Source organism: Ambystoma mexicanum, chromosome 7q (genome assembly GCF_040938575.1).
Source record: "Ambystoma mexicanum isolate Mex_15411 chromosome 7q, UKY_AmexF1_1, whole genome shotgun sequence".
NCBI lineage: Eukaryota > Metazoa > Chordata > Amphibia > Caudata > Ambystomatidae > Ambystoma > Ambystoma mexicanum.
In genome coordinates, this window is record NC_090941.1 from 739,464,162 (window position 1) to 739,484,397 (window position 20,236).

Sequence of the window (20,236 nt, forward strand, 5' to 3'; positions counted from 1 at the left end):
ACGTAATCCTTTCCCAGGATTATGTCCAAGAGATTAGAACCTTCATTGGCTAATAGGGAGGTGTCTCTGAGACCCACCAAGCTTTACCCTCATTTTCAGCAAGATCCCATTTCACCTCTTCAGGGCAATTAATTCATAAGCATTGCTCCGACTGCCAAATAACTATCTTCGGAACGCTCCATTAGCTGCTAAATTAGCTTCTAACTCGGCCATCTCAACCATGTTAAGGATCTGCACTAGAGGACATGCAATGTTTGATGGCCTCTCTTGACAGATTATCGACATCTTTGAAGAGGCCCCAGTTGTACCAATCACTTCCCTTCCTGAGGGACTAGACAAAGGCAATAGGAACTAATTCATGGATGGTCCCCACCTGTACTTTCCTTGGGGACAGTAGGCAGTGATAATGCATGGTATGTTTCACTTTCATGCTGAGAGTGCTTCCTTTTATATTGGACCTTAAAACCAGAGGGAGCAAACCCCACATTCGTGTCCTAGGACTCCCTCCCTTGGTAACTAGAGCCAGATACCAATTGATTTTTTCGGTCAAAAGCCTTATCTCAAGAACTTTCAAATGCTTTGTGTAAGGCTTCTAGATTTTTATCAAAAGTCCTATCAAAGAAACAGAGACTGAGATAGCCACAACGTTCATAACTTTGCTCTACAAATCATTGGCATCATGTGAGTGTTGCTGTCTATTACAGCCTCATCAGTGGGAGCATCAGCTCTAGGTAGCCTGTGTGGACTGGGCTGCATGGCACTGTCTCTCATCAGTCAAGGTACCGGGCTGTAGTTGGCAGACATATGATAGTTGGCTGGAGCTGCAGACTTGCTCATTTCATGTATCTGTTTTGCTCTGCCCCTGGCAGCCCACAATTGAAAGAAAGGACTGCATGTGGGTATTGTTGGTTTGGGAACATACATGCAAGTGAATGTGGGCCTACCCAGTCCCAGTTAACTGTGCTTCAGTGCCCACTTGTGCAGACAGAGTTACCTGCTCAAGCGAGTAGGCATGTCCGCTCTAGTGGACAGTTGCTTTGATAGATGTGTTCCAACTGGGCCCACTGATGTGAATCAGGTGCTGCAGGGCTATGATTTCTCTATCCAGGAGGGGAGGTGTACCTCAGATACTAATAAGGGCACTGGTTTCAGGTGCGGGAAGCAATCTCTATTTCAATAGGCACCTTGGGAACTGTTAGTTTGTGACTGGCCTTCTGGATGCTGGGTTATTGGTGTGTCGTGTGTGGGTAGTTGTTCCAGAGTTTGGTGCTTGTCCTTTGCATCATGCCCCACTGTGGGAGAAACCATTCTTGAAAAGGAAAGAAGAGCTGGTGCTTGAGGGGGAGTCTGTTTCCTCTGTGCCCTGTTGGTCGTTGCACAGAAAAGGAGGAGTCATGGGAACAGGGGTTCTGCCTCTGACAAGAGAGTGCAGAAAACGTTTCTGCAGACGATGTGAAGGATGTTGGTGGAAATTCAAGTGAGTGGCTGCATCTTCGCCTTCTTTCAATCAGTCATCCCCTTCTTCAGCTTCTTTTTTATTTAGTGGACCAGAGGATTCAGAAGATGACTGAGTCCCCAGCAGCCTTGATTTGGATAGAGAAACACTGGAGGAAGTGCTGGTACAGCTAGTGGATGGCATGGAGGTGCGGGAGTGGGGGGGCTCTAGAGTTCAGCATTTCAAGGAGTTAACCAACTTGGGGTTCAAACTTACATCTGATATCAAAGAAAAGGTATTGTTGGAGTGAGACGACTCAGAGTTTATGTCCAAATGTTAGCCTTGGAAAGAGGAGTATGTCTCCTTGCCAGAAGTTGTGGAGATTGATCCCATACTGGCCAGTTTGGTGGGTAGATCCAACATGGCTGTGGACAAACCTGCAATGTGTGATACTGTGGTTAATAAGGCTGATGCAGCTTAGTCTTATTCTGAGGCATATTTGGCTCTGAAAAGGAATAGCGTTAGGAGATTTTGGAGGCTGGACACAGCAATTGTGGAAGGTCTGATTGTGCAACTATTTTGAAGGCGATGCAGCTTAAATTAAATATTTGTTAGAGCTCACCTTTTAATGTGGTGCGGGTTGGTGCAATGACAATGGGTGCTGTTGTATCTGGTAGGTGGCATCTGCATATTGAAGATTGGCATTATGAATGTTCCCATAAGGAGACCACTTTGAAACTGCCTTTTTCTGGCAGAGAAGGTGTACAAGGTTCTTAAGGTGTACAAGCAAGCTAATAAAATCAGATTTAAGACCACAAAACCGTCTTGTTCTCAACGGCATAGGCTTTGCAGATCTGGCAGGGCTGTGTCTTCCTCCCAGTCATGGCAGCAGAGGAAGAGGAAGGAGAGGGTACATCACAAATCCCCCAAGTATTGTTGTCAGCCAGAGGGACAGATGTCCTGATGGTCAGCCAAGCCTGGTGGAGGGATGACTGAATTATTTATGTGACATGTGAGACCTTTGGTCATCCGATACTTGGGACAAGCAAGTGGTGAGCTGAGGTAGAAAATAGACTTCCTGGCTCTTCCCTCACACTCAGGATCTGCCAAAACAACTTGGCCCAGGAATATACCAAAGAGATTGGCACTGCAGAATGAAGTCCAGGGATATTGACCAAGAAGGCCATTCAGAGAGTGGCCAGGGTATGCATTGGTCAGAACTTCTATTCAATCACTTTTCTGGTCCTAAAGGTTTTGGACAAGCTCTGGTTGGTGATGGATTTGAGGAGGATCAGTGAGTTTGGGGATACACTTCCTTTTAGGATGGAATTGCTTCAGAAGATTATCCCTCTGGTGCGGTAAATAACTTTGCTGGTATCCATCTACCAGCAGGATGCATACTTTCACTTCCCAATCTAGAGGGTGCACCAGTAATTTCTTGCGATTTGCTGAGGGTAGGCATCATCTTCAGTTCCAATCTCTCACAGTTCATCTTCAGTCAATACCATGGGTGTCCACAAAGGTCTTGGCCCTAGTAGTGGATTTGCTGCATCTGGAGAGGGTGCAGGTCTTTCCTAACCTGGACAGTGGTTAATTACAGCTTAGAGGAAGGGGTGCAGTCTGGATGTTCTCATCTTACTGGTCTGGGCATACTTGCCAATGAGGAAAAATCATGTCTGGTGCCATTGCTGGATCTGACTTTCATTTGGGCAGACTTTTGAATGGACCTGGGACAAGAATTGCTCCAGTTGGATAGAGCTGTTCATCCTCAGGTGTTTTGTATAGGAATTGTGCAGGATTCAGACAGCCAGGACATTGATCAGGGTACAGGGGCATTTATCAACTTGTGTTGTGTTATGCTGTAAGAACGGTTGCATTGGGTGCCCTTGATGCCTCATCTCCATTGACATTGGTGTCCAGATTTACAGGACTTACACTTATGCTGCCAGTGATGCAGGAGCTGAAGGGCAGTTTTCACTGGTGGATGAATTTGGGCACACTGAAGAAGGGGTTTATGCTGGCGAGAACAGTGCAAATCACTCTTACCACAGATGCCAGTGGAATGGGGGGCAACTCTGGAGGATCTCACTCATCACTCACATTTCTCCAACTGAAAGGAGCTGGTGGTCTTTTCAAGCATGGTGCAAGGGCATCCTGTATTGGTCTGAACTGACAATATATTAACAGTGGCTTAGATACATTTGCAAGGAGGTACTCAGTATCTGGTTATGGGGGAATTGGCAAGTGGTCTGGTGGTTTGAGCGGAATCAAAGTTGGATTCCCTGAGAGCAGTGATTATCAGGAGAGTGAACAATGGCACTCTGGACTGGCTCAGCTGGGTGATTGTCTCCTTACAGGTGATGACACTATAACAGGCAATGTTATGAAAAAATGGGGCAAGGATTGGGTTTCTCAGCCCGAACCTCTTTTCCTCTCCAGAGAATGCTCAGGTTCCATTGTTCTACTCCAGATTTCCAAGCAAGTAAGCTTAAGGAGTGGATGGAATGTTGTTGGATTGGCTAGGCAGGGTTCTTCTGTATGCATTTCCGCCCATCCTTTTAATGCAAGCAATGTTTAATAGGCATTGGGATTGCACATTGATGCTTCTCTTAGTGGTGCCCTACTGACCACGGAGTTCTCAGTCCCATTTCTGATGGGGTTGGCAGTGCACCAGTATAGGTTCTACTGCGCTTCATATCCCAGCTAAGGTTGTTGAGGGGCAAGCAGGGCCTGTCTCTTGTGATATGGTCACTGTGGGAATTGAAAGGAGAAGCTGGCACAATCTAGGCTTCATTTTATTTATTTGGTTTGGTTGATGTAGATTTATCCAGTAAAACTTTACACACATACATCAATATACAACATTACAAGTTATCTTTAAAACAAAAAACAGTTAAAACAAGTCACTTACAAAGTTCCTCACTGTAATGACAAGTTTCTCACTAGGTTCTAAGAGAAGAGTCCACCACAAATGTACATAAGTAAAAAGGGCTTGTTTCTAAAATATGATTCAATCATTACTTTACGATGGTCACAAAGTGCAGTGCATTCAATAATTACATGTTTTAAAGTTTCATTCGACAATGTGCAGTACTGACAGGATCATTTACATTAGACTACCTGTTACGTGTCCCCAAAACATCCTTCGTCCAGAGAACAATTAATTTCAAGCGTAACCAAAAATCCCTGAATTTCTTTGTGGGATGTCTAATCAAATATTTTTCCACTCTATTACAAGGCTTAATGTCCAACACAAAATGGTCAAAGATTTCATACGATTCTAGGCAAGATCTGTTAGAAATCCAGTCGTTTTAGAATATTTTCTTTTTAACCTTCATAGTAGTGTATTCCAGATCACAAAATTATACACTGTTAAAATTGGGAATAGTCAGAGAACGATTGATCCACTGAGTCAGACTAATGCAATCTCCTCGAGTAACAGAAGTATTTAGCTGGTAAAATAAAGTACCCACTGGGGGGAGTAAAATACTTCTTAGTAGCTGTAATCTTCGCCTAGAGACGATGGCCTCCAATGAAACCAGGCCCAAAATATGTCGGATCACGGCCAATGGAATACTCAGAGGGAGGGATAAAACATGATTCCAAATTACTGCTTCCACTCTCAACCACAATAAACCCTCCTCCCATTCCTCTGCCCCATAGATCAATCTGGGGACTAATATTTGATTGTGCATTTTAATCACTGGGGCAAGAGAAAATCGGCCATATTTATTATCAAAAACTCAAAGTTGAGATGCAGCCAAGATGGCTTTAGTTCAAGTGCCTGATTTGCCATGACCAATGATTTCTTGTCTTTAAAGACTATACCCAAGTATTTAAATTAAGTGACCTCCTCCATTCTTTGGACGTCAATGAACTAACAGAAATGTGTTCTCCCAGACAAAGGCTTACACTGATTCATAATCAGGACCATGTATTTGGAAACATTAATGTGTAAACCATGGTCATTAAAATATTCACCCAAGACAGTGAAGGAACTTTGCAAACCCACTGCGGTATAGTCTAGTAAGACAGCATTGTCTGCATATAGAAGGTACTGCAATTTAATGGGCCCCAGTTTCGGTGGATTTGTGACAATAGTACCTAAAGCCGCTCCTATTCCCAGAATGTACAACGTTAAATAGAAAAGGCGCTAAAACACAGCCCTGTCAAAGGCTACATGCCACATAAATCCATTCAGTGTAGTACCCCCTTTGGTCCAGTCTGACCTTCACAGAGCATTTCTATTTAGAATGAGTGTCCCCCAAGCAAAATCAACTCCCAAATTTCCTCACACCATGGGGACTTAACATCGCAATGATTCTGTGGGGTTTATCTAATTACTCACTTTGAAACATTCTGGGCCTCATTACGACTGAGGCGGAACGGGTTAACGGGCTGCGCTAAAGGAGGCGGACCCGTTAAACCCGTTCTGCCTCATTACAAGCTCCCCTCGTGGGACCCGGTAAGTAACGCCTGGTCAAACCAGGCGTCCTTACAGGGTCCCGCGAGGGGAAGAGGGAGCAAACAACGGGCCGCTGGTAATCGGCCCGTTGTTTGCACCCTCTCCGATTTCCATTGAGCCCTATGGGGGCTCAGGTGGGAATGGGGAAGGTCTGGGCCTGGGTTCCTGGAGGGAGGAATTACCGGGCCCTCCGAACTCAGAATGGCCCGGTAATTCCCCATTCTGGGAACCCAGACCCGATTTCGGTGGCAGCCATGCCGCCAATAGCGGCATGGCTACCGCCGAAGTCATAATGAGGCCCTCTGAGTCAGAATGGGCTTTCCAAAAAAACTCCTAGTCAATCTTTCCTCCCTCTTGGAAAACAAGTCTACTCCAGGTAATATTATCTCCATGGATAGGGGTCAATTCTCCAGCTAATGTTCAGGTTCAGCACTCATCTATTTGGAACCGGTGGCATCCCTTCTCTGTAGCTTTTGATTTCAGAGTCAGCCCTATTCCCTGTTTTTTACCTGTTTTCATTGGTGGAAATATTCCCATGATTTGTCATCGATGACAATGCATTTTTGGTTTGTCACATCTTTTGCATTGCTTGCTCAATAGCCAGACACCCCCCTAGCATACACATCCCATTCTTCATCTATCTGCTAATCATAATTTCTATACATGTGACCAGAAAATAAAATGGAGGTCTGTTGGCTGTTAATATGTTTAAATGCAAATCGTTTTTATGCAATATTTCTTCTTAGCAACATGCCACATAGATGTAATATGGATTTCTGGGACCCCCACTCTAGAAGGAGGACTCGATAGGCAACATGAAAGTGTGGCATTGTTTTTTGTTGTTGAAGTTATTAATACTAATAATTTCATTTACTTTATAATCCTACAAATATTAACTTTGGATTTATTTGATCGAGGGAAATCTCATGGTCACAACACACTTTTCCATTTGATTATAACTGATTTGGCTGTGAATTTATCTAAAAAATACATATTTAAATGCATTTGTAATGTTACTTCCAATAAACCTTTACTTCTTATGCAAAGTTCCAGTCTTAGATTTTGTTTTCTTAGGAAAGTGCAACTCTGATATGAGTTTGCCTTTGAGTTACTAAGTAACCTGTGTCGGCTGACAAAGGTCTTTAGTTTCAATTAGGTCGGAGGAGACATAGTTCAAATGTGGCACTCTAAGTGAAATAAGATCTGTTTGAATTCCAGCCTCAGGAGAACAGTCCTGGTGGCTATCGGGCAGCACACTGTAGATTTTGGTCTTAGGGATGTTTAGGCTGTATTTATAAGAATTTCTTCTACTGAGATGATTTCACAAAGTTGAGGGTCACTTATTAATCCTGAGGACCTGTTCTAGATGGCCCTTTTGTTCCTAGGATTCATTGATGTTTGTGATTAGAGGCAAACACAGGTTATGCCACCAACCACATGGGAACATGTATGCAGGGATGAAGTGAAATAGTGAGTTTGTGAGTTATTTCACTGGAAAACTAACTAGTATTACTCATACAAACTGAAAGCATCATATGATTCTGTATGTATGTGAGGCCAGTTCACATTGATTGTAATGACAAAGTGTAAACCAATACACCATATCTTGTCCAGTACATTTGACAATAATGAATTTGTAGCTTTGAATGGATTCACAATTTAAATTAAATCTCATCTTTTAAACATAGTTTCTCTTGTTGCAAGTTTAGAACCTACATTTGAGTCTTTTCTTTGTGTGCAGCCGAAAGGTGCTCCTTTGGAAAACATGCCAATATCCTTTGAAATAACAGGATAATTAACTTGAATTTCAGGACTTTAAAGTGAATAATTCAGTATCACAGACCATGTTCTCTCGCTTCCTTAATCACACTTCTGACACTTTGGCACTTCTGATTTTTGGATAATCAGTTCCATGATTTGTAAGGTCTGAGCTTTTAGCATTTCCTGCTGTTGATTTAAAGTTACTCAAAACTCAGTTTTTGGGCCAGTACACATGAGTGTTCCTGTTATGTGTGGAATTCTATGTTTTTTGTGGGATGACGTTTCTTAAGGCAGTAGGTAACTACTTGTAATCCATAAGCACATCATAGGCGTGGTAGGTGATGAAAAGCACAAATCATAAATAAAGTGATGCATTGTTCTGGCACCTCCCCACTTTGTTTGTTTGTTTGTTTATTTGATTTGATAATGAGCACCAAACCCTCAGGTAGCAGGGCGCAACAGTTACAAGAATATTTAGAGCTTATTTACAAAGGATGGTTATTACAATACATACTTTAACAAGATATAAATACAAGGAAACAAAGAGGGTATAATACGGGTAGATGTGTAAACAGAGTCATATAAACAAGATGTCAGAGATGGGTGTCATTCAGTGGGAGGCCTAGGTTTGTGAACTGTCCTTCGTGCGGAACCAGTTCTGAATGTTACGTCTGAAACTAGAGTAGGGCTGGTCTAAACTTGAGCCAGTCCCATGTGTCTTTCATTTTATCTTACACTATCTAGGCCACCCCAAATACTTACATTAGACATTATGAGCTAATTCCCACCAAAGATCCTGGGAACCTATGGCCCATCACTAACTCAAACTTTATTTTGAAGGTGCTAGATAAAGTTGCCACAAACCAACTGCAAAAACATGTGGAAGACCTGAAGCTGTTGCACAATCAACAATCAGGTTTTAGGGCCTCCCATAGCACTGAATCTGCTATGCTGGACCTCCAGTCGCATATATTGGGCCTGAGAGATAAAGGCAAAACAGGGATTCTCATGCTTCTCGATCTAAGCGCGGCCTTTGATTTGGTGGATCACCAGCTCCTTCAGGAGGCACTGGCCAACATTGTTGGTTGTTCCCCTATGGCTTTGGCTTGGTTATCATCCTTTCTCAAAGATCAGAGTGCTAGAATACATTGGGTTCACAATTTCTCCGAGGCCGCTCCCATCCATTACTGAGTCCCGCAGGGAGCTAGCCTGTCACCTCTCTTGTTTAATCTATATCTGAGAAGCCTTTGCGAACTCCTGGAACACATCAGCGTTTTCTTTACAAATTACGCTGATGATACGCAGCTCATCTTTGAACTCACTGGTGATTACACCACTGATAGTGCTAAAATCTCAGAGGTTTATAACATCATAGACCACTGGATGCAACATCATTGGATGTGTTTAAATAATACCAAAACAGAGCTGCTGATTTTCGGCATGCGACAGGCCAGATGCAAACTAGGGAATGAATATAAGTCCTTTACCATCAAGGACGCTAACATCCCGGTGTTGCCGCATGTTAAAACTCTCGGGATGATGGTAGAGGCCTCAGTGGGTGCAGAGGTACAGGTAAGATACCTGCAGAAAAACAACACCTTCTATCTACGACTTCTGAGAGCAATAAAACCCTTCATTAATGAAGTCAATGCTGCGACAATCGCAAGGGCCATCATCCTGTCACGACTTGACTATGGCAAAGCTCTCTTGCTAGGAGCCACAAAAAGGGAAATTCAAAAGTGCCAAGTCATACAAAACGACGCAGTTCGCATAGTCAAGAACATAAATAATAGAGAACATGTGTCAACAGGGAGAAGAGCACTACACTGGCTAAGAGTGGAGGAGAGAGTCAGGTTCAAGGCCATGACTATAATTCACAGATGCCTATATGGAGAGGCCCCTAGCTATTTCAAAAAACATTTCTCTTTCTATGCTCCTGGAAGATGCCTAAGATCAGCCGACAAGGGCACGCTGAACAGACCTGGGGCTAAGTGCGCACTTAGGCAAGGCAAATCTTTCCCGGTGAAAGCAGTAGATCTCTGGAACAAGTTGCTGATGGCATTACGGCTTGAAGCTAATTACCAGAGTTTTAGGAAATCGCTAAAAACCTCATTGTTTCAATGAGCATTAGAGTTTTGATCTCTAGGTTTTCTACCTGTCTTAATGAGGTGATTCGTGTTCAGATCTTCTTGGTTTCCCGCACCCTGATGCCTGCGGGCTACCGACACGTAATAAGCATGCACATAACATAACATAACATAAGAATTGTGGCCAGTCAGCAATCCTGTGCTTTTGGTACTGATGTCATGGGTGCTGGTGTGAACATTTGGAATTGAGTACCAGCTGTTTGTCAATAAAGTGTGTGACGGAATGTGTTACGTGTATGTAGTTTGCAGTTTTATAGGCCCTTTTCATCTTGTTATTTGGTATTCAACAAAAGTAAATAGAGGTACTAGGAAGAAGGATGTTGAGGTAAGACCTAGATGTTTTGATGATAATCCTCATTACTCCTAGTCCTACTATTCCTCGTCACAGTACTTGCAACCCTCTGCTCTCTCCCTATGAGGGATGGTAGGGCCCATGATCCTCAGTTGGAAATAGTTCACTGGGATTGAAATGGAATGAGGAGGGATTATACCTAGTGGGGAGGAATGCAACCGTTTAAATCAGAAAAGGGTTCCTGTCTGTGGAGGCTGAGACTTAAAAGTAAGTACAATGACAAGGAAAAATAGGGAAAGGGGTAATATGGATTCCCGGTAAGTATTCTAGGCATCAAATCATAACATTAAACATATGAGAGAACATAACGCTGTAGACCTCCTGTTGACAACTTCCTGTCTTGTGTTTTAACCATTCTTTGACTGCTCCTTTCCCGGTTCTAGCACACTGAGGCCCTCGGGCGTGTTTTACTCATAAGATGTTAATAACATAACATAGCATAAGTATCTCGTGGTACTTCCAGCAGTAAGAAAAGAGAACATCTTTACTGTTTATGGCTTCTTTATTGGAGGAGCAAGCAATGACGAGTGCAGAGGACGTCCCATGAAAACACTGGGTTTATGGGAAATGTAGTTCAAGGGAGAGGGTTTTGAAGTCGTTTTCTTTCTTGTGTGCACACCTTACTGCTTTTAGAAAATAAATAAAAGGTAACGTGCATAGTAGGAAGTCTCTGTTATATCCAACAGAATGCTAGTTGTTAGCTTTGTGTGGGCATGAGTAGTCATTCTAGCTGGGCTCACAGTTTTAATGTAAGCCCATTGTCTTTGTGCTTTATATTGAAAAACAATAGTCATTTCTGCAGAACAGTGCCTTCACATCAAACTATACGTCTGCGAGCGTGTGGGTGTGCAGCAAGTCAATGCCAATGCTTTCGAGAGTGCACTGCCTTGTGACTGTCCTATATTCAAAGATGAGAGCAACACGTTCTAGAAAGGAGACTACTCAGAATGGTGAATGATGCACACACATGCACACGCACACGTGATCAAACACACACACATCCACACACACTCTAATGCATGTCTGACATCTTTGCCAGGGTGTGTAACATTCCTGTGCTTTTTGTTTGTTTCACTCTGACAACGCTTACAATTCTACTTCATGTGTAAGAAACATCTTTAAAGAGAGCTGTAATCATTGCTCCACTGTTGCTTTCAGATTTGTATAAGTCCCGGGTGTATGCTTACTTGTTATTCTGTGGCTTCATCATGAAATACTTGAAAACAAAGATGCTGATTACATTCCCAATCAATATAGTGAAGCAAGTGGTTTCTAGGCGGCTGCTTTCTACAGCGCACTTATCAAAGCAGACCACCATCAGAAATGCATGTTTTTATTTGCATAGTAGCGAAGCCACAATGGAAGACTGTTCTCCCCAGGAGAATACAAATAAATGACACCAATATACTGTGCGAGCGAGCTGTAAACATATGGTTTTGCGGAGTTATTTTGTTCAGGGAAGGCAGGAACTCAAACATGACAAGAAAATAACACTACCAATGCTTTTGCAATGCAGTTGAAATATCGGTGTCAGGTCTGTATAAGGGCGTAGGAAATGATTCTTGAAAGCAGGCACGATTATCAAAGCGAGATGTGTGATGATGCAGCAGGTTGTCCGGGGAATCGTGAGTGGAGTAATTTAGTATTTGCTACTGCAGTGACAGGACACTGTTTTATGAGTGGTCTTTAAAGAAAGTGAAGCATTAGCAACAATACAGCTTTTAAAAGTTGTCCATTTCAGCCTGCAGGCTATGTCAAGCCAGACATAAAACTCGCATTTCTTTTTAGAATATGATGAAAGGCAAAGGGTAGAGGCACTGACAAAGCAAACAATATTCAAAGCAGTATACAGAATATGTTGGAAAAAGCAAGGAGGGGTGAAAAAGATGGGGTTCGGGGTCTGTCTCATGGACAAACAACTGCTGGAAAACGATAGAATGAAGCAGGGGTCTGCAACCTTTGGCTCTCCAGGTGTTTTGGAATACAACTCACATCAGACATAGCCATTATAGTGAACGGTGAAGGACGATGGAAGTTGTAGTCCAAAACATCTGGAGAGCCACAGGTTGCAGACCCCTGAAGACCAGAGTCTGCCAAATGACCACCATGAGGCACAGCACCTACATTGTACCGGAAGGGATTGGTCATTCATTCACTCACTCATTCAGTAACTTTATGTCAGTATTAATACCATGAACAGTTCAGGATAAAATCTATTAAAAAAAACGACAACATGCCCAGATTTCCAAATTTTCAAATAGCAGCATAATTTCAGTGAAATGCACGACACGTTAAATAAAATATATTAGTAAAAACCTACGTTCCATTGTCTTAGTTCTGAATGTCACTGTCTGTTTCACATAATATTGGAGAACCCACGTGTGGTACATTGAAATTGGCCAGAGAAGGAATAACATTGCGGTATGACATTGCTTAAATCCTAACTCTTAAAGGACTGGTCTCAGCGCTCTTTTCCTAATTTCTTATCTTGTAGGGCAAAAAAACAATAGTTCCGACTCTTCAGTGTCTGCATAGAAAGTAAACAGATTGTTGTGTATAGTATTTGTATATTGTATACAGTATTTGCAGAATTGCCAGACCACCTGGACATAATCACATATAACAATATCCAATTGAAACACAATGGGGGTAATTCATGGATTATTTGTGCCGAAAAAAACGGGAGTTGTGCGCCATTCTGCCCGCAAATCCCCATTTGTTAAACAGGGATTTGCGGGCATAATGGCGCACAAATCCCGTTTTTTCGGCGCAAATAATCCATGAATTACCCCCAAATGTGTTGTGCTTATAATAAGGCAATCGCGCAAGTTATGGTTGTTTTCCTGTATAGAAAAGGGGTAAGATCATAGTATCTCCAGTATCTTCATAGTCCGTTTAATTGATCCATTTCTGTGAAAGGACACGTGCCAGCTGATCTAAAGAACTAGAGGGTGCAAAAAGAAGCAATAGAGTTTTGGGGGCTGATTCATGGAAGTATTTGCCCTGAAAAACAGCGATGTGTGCGCCATTCTGCCTGCAAATCCCCATTTGTTAAACAGGGATTTGCGTGTAGAATGGCGTACACATCGCCCTTTTTCAGCGCAAATAATTCCATGAATCAGCCTCTTAATGTATGCAACCCGAGGCACAGCATTAGCTCTTTCGCTTGTTCAGATGTGCTTAGGAATGTTCCAAGGAAGTTTAATGAGCTGCTTTCCTAAAATGCCATGGAGTAAAATAATAGGCTCAAGATGAAAGCAGTCTATTGTATATTCCATATCCAGGTAATCACAGTAGCCGTTTACAGATCCCATTTTTGTTTTTTTGCAGTAAATCATCACTGTAATAGCAGCAGGTTCCTGCTCCATATAGTGCCACTGAGTGGGCTTTAGCATTACGGACATGAGAGAGGGGGACGGGGAGGGAGATTGTTTAGGGTACCAGGAGCTTGAAGAACAGCATGCAGTCTGGTTGTTTTTTTACAAATTACCTGTGTGTGGGACATTTAAAGATGGCAAGATTAACCATGCATCACATTTAGATAGAATTGGGAAGTTTAGCCATGTGTCAGACTTATATATAATTGTGCAGATTAACCATGCATCACACTTAGAATTGAGAAGTTTAGTATGCATCACACTTCAATTGAATTATGAAGATTGCCCATGCATCGCCCATGGATAGAATTATGGAGGTTAGTCATTTTTCACAACAGATAGGACAGTGTCGGTTGGCCACATAGTGCTTTGAGTACTAGCTAAATTCTTCTCTAACACCCCTCTACTACTTCCTGAAACACACCTCCCAAACACTATACATGCCCACTGGGCTAGCCAACCTATACCCGAACACACACCCAACACAAGCAACGCACACTTTCAACAAATAAACACTGACACTGGACCTTACCCGTACGGACACAACAAGCCAGCGTGCACAACATTTAACACCTGCTAATCTACACATAAACACATAAACACCCCAACATAACAAACAGTCACATAGAAATATCCCAGGCATTGGGCCTTACATGTACGGATACAACGAGCCAGTGCACAGAACCCTAAATGCCAGCAATCTACACATAAAACACACATACACACCCCAACACAACAAACAGCCACAAAGAAAACATACTAGGCATTGGAACTTACCTGTACGGATACAACAATCTAGTGCACACAACCTACCAACTGCAAACCAACACACACAGATGCCAGTTTCTCCTGGTTCTGGACCTATCCTATCATTCTTCCCTCACTAACCAACCAACCCTGTCCTCTTTCTTGCAGAGTCACATGAGCAACTGGAGACTATCTGTTAGGCAGAATCGCATGCAGTACACTTAGGGAACACTACACACAAGTAAGACAAATGGTGTAAGCACAATCTCACCTTTGGTATAATTCTGTACTACACAGTTTTGTGGTTGCAGGGCTGAGCAGCCAGGCTTATCTCAAGAGTGATGTGAGCAGTACAATGTGTTACACAAAGGACTTGTAATCACAGTGATTCAAACAAACACTTACACAAGGTTTCTTGGTAAAACAATATTAATTTATTTACACAGTCATTTAGAAAACATTCCACTATAAATAAGCAGCTCAATATCACACTATAATACACTCCAGTACCAAACCAATACATTTCTGAACAAGTTAGACTCCCAAGAGGTGAGAGCAAAATGACACTTCAGTAACTTTAAATGGAAGTTAAAGACACAAGTTATAAGAATTAAACACAAATACTTTCTAAGGCAGGGCAAATAGTTTCAGTTCACTATTAGAAGCAGTTCAATTCAATAGGCTTGGGTCAAAGTCAATGGACAAGTGTCTTGGATAGGATAGCACAGTTCTGCTAGTAAACGGTTAAGTCTTTGCCAATGTTCTCAGAAGTAGTTTGCACGAAAAAGAGTTATATGTCGGATTAGGAGCGAACAAGATTCCAAAGTTGGGAAAGTTTCACAAACTTTCACCACGGCAGAGAGGATTTCTCAACCATGTTTGCACAGTACCGTGGTAATGAAGAAAAGCTGTAGCTGAGGCAATTGTTCCTGGCAGTTCCTGCAGATCTCGCTGTTCCTGGGCCTCAGTCATGGGAACAAGAGGGAGGACGTCGGGAGGTTCCTGCAATGCATGGGGATGGATCTACAAGCTTGGCAAAACATCAGTTTAAGGTTTGAGTGCCTTAATGTCCACAAGATGGTATCCTTCTCACTGGCTATCCGGTTTTCTACAGCACTCTGAAGAAAATTCGACCAGTATAGAGACTGTTTCCAGGTGGCTTGCAAGTTGGTTGTTCCCACTAGCTCAAGGGAAGAAGTGCTCCTTCAAGGGGCTTCTCTGTCAAGTGAGTTTCAGGTGATTCGGACCTGCAGTGGGGCTTCCCCGGGCAAACCAACGGTCCAGGAGTTGCAGCAGCCGTCTTCCTTCAGCTCGGCTTTGGTTCTTTCGTTCCAGTGGTCGACTCTGCCTTCCAAGTCCCAGAGCCCTGCCTTTTAAACAGTTTCCTCCCTTTCATTCCAGCCTAGCTGCCACTCACCCAGCATGGTGGCTGTCCTTGCCAGACAGTCAGCCAGCCAATCATGCCAAAGTGCAATCGGGTCTCCTAGGAGACTAAGCACAGGGAATTTCGGGCACCTCCCTCCGTTTCTGTCCAACCCAGACACTCAGGCACCAGAGGAGGTCTTCAGTACTGACGACCGCCAAAGGCAAACAAACAAAGGGACCAAACCTGGTTTGGCACGCAGAGACACACACTAGAAGGACCTTTCCAAAAAGAAATGGTTAAAAAAAAGTCGATCGGAACCTGTTTTTACAGAGGGGGCTCAGACGCCATGTTAAAAAACATGGCTCCAGTGAATTTTTGCTACCGGAGCGTTTAAACGGGTTGCGGTCGGGAAAATCATGGCGATACCACTGCCATCAGCCATTCTGAGAGGAAAGGGTAGCATTTGAGTGCTAAATGAGTTTTCTAGGCATAAGGAATACTAGGTATTCCCTTCAGCACTATGCTGTAAGGCAGTGTGTGCAGGGTCTAGCAATTTATAAAGACTAGCAAAGTCAATGTAACTTTGCTTTCACTGGGAGACAGTAGTCAGTCCTAGAGAAGGTATTTAAACCTTGGGAAGTCTTAAAGACATCCCTGTGCCACTGCACTGAGGGTGCTGTGTGACACACAAGAAAAGATGATCCCTATGGAGTTGTCTAAAACTCCATATCCAAAGAACACAAAAGTAAAACACACATCAAAATACACGAAAGAGTGGGAAAAAAAGGCTTACACTCTTTCCCGGTAAAAACAATCAAGTCCTCAAAATCTAGCAAAGTTGCTGGGGGGTCTCTAAGGTAAAGGAAATTAGCACATTTATGAGTATTCTCCCTAGCACTACCCTTTGGTGGTATCGGTGCGCGGTATAAATTCAACATAACATAACATGGTCAATAGGTTGGGTCTCAAATCTTTAAGCAAATTTAAATATCCAACCAATAGCTTGATTCATTCTTAGTGTCTGCTTTTCTATGTGGACCATAAGAGTTAAAGCACGGATACATCTCACATCCAGATAGACACACTGCTCCACAAATGGAATAGATTGTGTACCTGTAGTAAAACATCAATTTCCTTTACAAGATTTCAAGAAAAAAACATTCTTGGTGATTTATCAAGGTTCACATTTAAACCTCATGAAGTTGTATAATACCTCAAGAAGCTTCTGCAAAGATCTGGGGCCTCTGGCAAGTACAGCGGACACAATTGGGATAGGTAAGCTCTCTATTTTAGGTGTGTAAGCCCCACACTCACTCAGGACCCTCTTAATTCGACTGTAGAAAGATTAAATAAAATCTGGGTCACCAAATATCCTTGACGTCATCCAAGATTTACTTAAAAAGAGAGAGTAGTCTTCCCATCAATATTGAATTGGACAATATGTAATTAAGGATGCTTAATGATATTAAACCCTCTAAGAGGTATGTTGGAAATCCCAGTAGTTTAAATGTTTGCCAGAATGGATTGGTCATTAGTGGTGGCCAATGGAAAGGTGGGAATAGATTTACATGATGGGGTTGGCAGAACAAAGAAACACCGAGGAGTTTCATGACATTCCTCTGCATATGACCTTTTTAATTAACTGGGGCTCCTACAAGTAACGACCAAATGTCCGATGCCCTCCCAGTTACCAAAGTGCATTATTCCGATGTTGTTTGGAAGAGAAGGCGCTACTGTACATAATTGGAGTTACTTTATAAGTGATCTATTTGAACAATCAGAATCACCTTACATACAACTGACTACACCACTTCTAAATACTTATTTCTCAGTCACTTTGTCCCTCCAGAGCGCAAATGATCAATTAACTTACAGCCCATTCTGCAACTTCTAAACAAGTACTTCCGGGTGACATGGCCCTTATGGTGTGCCGTAACTGTGCACCTTTAGGTGATCACTGCACTCTTGGAAAACATTATGCTATTGCTTCCAATAAATAAAGTCACTTCCTGAAGCACTTAACATTTTTCAACATCCGGTCACCTTCAGCTTCCGGAGCATTACGCTCTGGGTCACAGTATTCTGTTACGCTGCACTGGGTCACAGTTCACTGCCGTGTAATTGACATGGCTGATACCCAGGACACCACAAGGAGGAGTGCCATTATTTTGTTCATTGAGGCACTGCCTTCCTGCAGTGATCCCCTCAGGTGCAATATTGCTGTGGCACACAGCGTTTCATTTGTCAGTCTGAGCCTTTCTTTCTTTTGTGAATTCAGCTGTAAGTCCTTTGCTGTCACCGAAACGAAAAACCTTCCGAAGTACTGGATATGGTCGATCTTGTCAATAGTCAATACCATCATTACATACATTGCAACACTATAGTTTGTGAAATGTTGCATACATTATTCTCTTTAAACAACTAACAACACTTCTATGTTATAACTTTTATAGTTTGCCAGCTAAGGAGACGTGTGAACAGTGATTCAGTGATTTGGCCAGGCTCACATTGTTTGGTCAAGTGGAGAAGTTGGATTTTGGTCAAGGTTGCTTGGTTTTACGTGTAATTAAGGTAGTAGGCTACATATCCTCCCATTCCATTTTTACTTTTACATGAACACCCAATATATTTTCAAAATTGCTTTTAAAAGATACATTCGTGTGTTCAGTAAAGCTGACTTGGGCAAAGCACCACATCACATAGTAAATCAACCTGAAAATATGTAGACAATTTTCATAGAAACATGTTAGCGGAAAAAAGTATGATCACCTCTAAAAGGACAAAAGAGCACACCAGTGAATGTACATCTAAGAAATGAGTACAAAGCAATCCAGCAAATGAATATATGCCACTCTCCATTGCACAATGTCAAATTTAAAGAATAGAAACAACAATGTATATTACATTAAAAAACTAAACTGATTTACCATGAGTAACAATTTGGGAAGTTGGACACATTTTGTGAAATAAAACATATTCCTACATATCATTTAGTGATTGATTAGTATGGTGTTTACACATATTTGTAACATCATATACATATACCCTAACATTTAGGAACATGATGACAACTTAGTTTAGTGGGTTGAGGCTCTGCTGTATAGACTTCATCTACTAACTGAAATCACCCTTGTTCACAGGGAAATAAGGAAGGGCGGATCACAGTGTGCAGGGTTACAAACTGCTGACAAGGACATATATTAGCCAAAAACATTAGAGGTGTAATTAAAATAACATTTCCCAACCAGCAGTGTCTGGACGTGGTATATATTGGATTGTTTGGCCACATAGTAGACTTCGGGCAAGTCACTAATAAAAACATTGTAATGGCCAATAATGTGGACAAACTGCTGGCAGCTCATTTCAACCAACTTCACTCCTTCATTTACACTAATTTCTGAAATATATACAGAACCATATCTACTGAATTGTCTGATGCACATATGGGATTTTCCTTAAAGATTGGACTGTATGGGATGCTGTCACGAGACATTGAACAGTGTCATCTGTCTCTAGCCTTTGCATCTTAAAGTGTGGAGCCCAATTAAAATGAGGGTGTTTGCAGCAGTTTGATTTATGTATTTATTTGGCTTAAGTTGTCAGAGGCTAAATGTGGCAATTTCTCCAATCCTACTGATCTGAATCAGAGATCTAGCTGTGCCCCACGTCGGGTGTGAGTGGTGCATCCTGTGCTTTGTGTTTCTTAGTATTCTGGTATTCTCTGTGTTAGTTTTATATCATAAATGTGAGGCTGCATAGGACAGAATGCAAGAAAAGGAGACAGTGATGGATGCCCTGTTGACATGGAAAAAAATGAGGTGACTGTGCAGTATGTTGTGGGCTGATTTTGCTATCAGCAAGTCACAATTGTCTTCATTTTCAGAAAGCAAGCAGCATGCTGTGCATGATCTAAATAAAACGTGAATCTTTTCAAAATAAGTACTATTTATTTGCATGTCAAAGAATAAGGCAGCATTGTAAAATTAAAAAAAGTATTTGGTTGACCTTTTCTTTCTAATCGGGTACTGTGAGCAGGGGTGTCCAGTTAGCTTTGAAAAGCGAATGGCCCTTCACTGTTAATAATCTCAACATCAGCACTTTCCCTGAAGATTTGGAATTTTGCCCATGTCAGTTGTGGAAGCAGCTTTTGGGGAGGCTGGGGGTGCACTGGGCACCAGAGGGGAGCCGGGGGGTGGGGAGCGTGTCATACCCTCTTTCCCCCCCTGACTCTGCCACTGGCCTATCTGATGATTACTGGAGAAGAAATTGCCCAATAACCCTTTTATCATGAATTGCTACCTGCTGGGTATCCCTTATCTAACAATAGGACCATAAACCTCAGCTTCATTGAAAACCACAGAATTAAACTTTAATGAGAGTACAGAAGGAGTTGTGCTAAACACAAGTCTTGGCAGCGCTGGTTATGACCACACTTTCACACCTGATAGCATCCTCTTAATCCAACAATTTGGGTACATATGGCATGTGGAGCCCTCCATAAGTGGCCCTACCCCATTTCAAAGCTATGTTCTGCACAGGCCATTACATAACCCTTTCCACTCTGCAAACCTGCCTCTGCCACTTCC